Source organism: Littorina saxatilis, unplaced genomic scaffold (assembly GCF_037325665.1).
Source record: "Littorina saxatilis isolate snail1 unplaced genomic scaffold, US_GU_Lsax_2.0 scaffold_390, whole genome shotgun sequence".
Lineage (NCBI taxonomy): Eukaryota > Metazoa > Mollusca > Gastropoda > Littorinimorpha > Littorinidae > Littorina > Littorina saxatilis.
Window position 1 is genome coordinate 68254 of NW_027127129.1, and position 1750 is coordinate 70003.

Here is a 1750-nt window from a genome sequence, read left to right on the forward strand (position 1 = left end):
AATAACATACACATAAACAAACTCACTACAACACGCAAAGTATCAAAGTATTTATATTTAGCTACCCTGTAAGCACTTCTTTATCAACCACTATTTCTCAATTCTGTTCTACTGAAAGGGAAGCAACTGCTTTTTAACTACCACAAAAATCTATCCTTAGAAACAAAAACCTATTTAGGGCTAAGTCGGGGTCACCACTGTCACGAAGTGGTTTGCATGTGAATTTAATGTACGTGTTCTGCCCTATTGCACTGTCTCTACCCTTTCACACCAAACACTTCAAAAACAGACTTTGGGAGGATGCAGGCTCATTATTTCCTCAACCAAAAAAACAACATACTTCTTCACTTTAAATACATCAATACGAAACAACTTTTCGACACACAGTTCGCACAATCTTCCAGCTTTCACTCAAGGCATGTAAATACATATTATAACAATACTTTCTCAAATATAGATTTAACGCACACAAGAAGGTACCAACAGACACTCACGAGTTCGTATCACGGCTCACTGCATGTCGCCAGTTCACTTACTTGTCTCGCTGAATCCTCGTAGAATAATGAATTCAGATGCCAACACACAGAGATGCTAACACACACCTTTCGCTGAAGATGCCGACACACACCTTTCACTGAAGATGCCAACACACACCTTTCACTGAAGATGCCAACACACATCTCATGGAAGATGCCAACACACACCTTCCAGGTTTCTCCCCGAGAAACCCTTCCGCCCGTAGCGGAAACAACCGTCGTCAGCTACGACCGGTATCGATGAAGACTCCACTCGTCTAGTCATCTGCGCCGAGGTGGTCCCTTGCTTCCACCGTCGTCTAGCGCTTCTCTCGTGTAAGGTCCCTCCCTTATACGCCATGGAAATCCCTCATGGAAACTCCTAAAGAATTTAACCAAGTCTTAATACAACATTCTCTAAAACCATCTCTTCTTCCAAACGTTCATGTACCACTCATACATTCTCGTTCATTCCACGTTCACATTCCGTACAGATTCAATATCCAAACTAACACTTAATCAATGAATAACACTCCCCATACAAAGCATGACCGTCTTAAACATAACATAAATGCGTAGCAATTATGTTCAAGAAATTCCCCATGAAAAACCGTGAAACAATTACATCAAGAATTCTCTCAACGCTTCACACTAAGATTGGGTGCACTTTATACACACTAACCTTTACGCTCCAGCTATGTATTCCAACGTCAATAATATACAACATAGTAAATCATTTACCTTAAGAGACCCGTCTCTTGAAAGAGTACTTGTTCCCAGAACAAGTCTGACACACGCTGAACAACCTTCCCGGTTGGAAATCTCACACGCTGTGACGTTATTTACCCCCGACCAGCTACATGTCTCAAACACAACTCACATCAAGCTAAGCCAGTTTTACGTGCAACACCCGAAACACGTGAATAACGCCAGTCCGGTCAGCTACCATCGCCTCTACAACTTTTAGGGAGGTTAAAAACACGACGTGGTTTCACCTCACAAATATGCTACTCACATCTTTGTGACAAACATTTAGTCTGAATAACAACCAACACCCAGGTTGCTTTAGGTATGAACAAGTAGTTAACTATACAGCTTCAGATGTTTCCGGCAGTGGCTGTTAATTGAATAAATTCTTAACTGGGAAAATGAGCAGGGAAAATAAGCCATGTACATGTGTACAAGTTATGCTTAGGTGTTTTTCCCAAACTGAAATGGCGGGAAAAGGGGACACA

The 1750-nt window shown here is 41.6% G+C and overlaps 1 long non-coding RNA gene across 1 annotated transcript; it reads right to left on the reverse strand.

Annotated features, from left to right (window-relative positions):
* Window positions 1-291: 291 nt before the first annotated feature.
* On the reverse strand, window positions 292-1536 carry LOC138955593 (uncharacterized). Its single transcript, XR_011452297.1, has 2 exons — window positions 1257-1536; window positions 292-897 (listed from the first exon to the last, which is right to left on the reverse strand). It is a non-coding gene; the product is annotated as an uncharacterized lncRNA (long non-coding RNA).
* Between the last annotated feature and the right edge of the window lie 214 nt (window positions 1537-1750).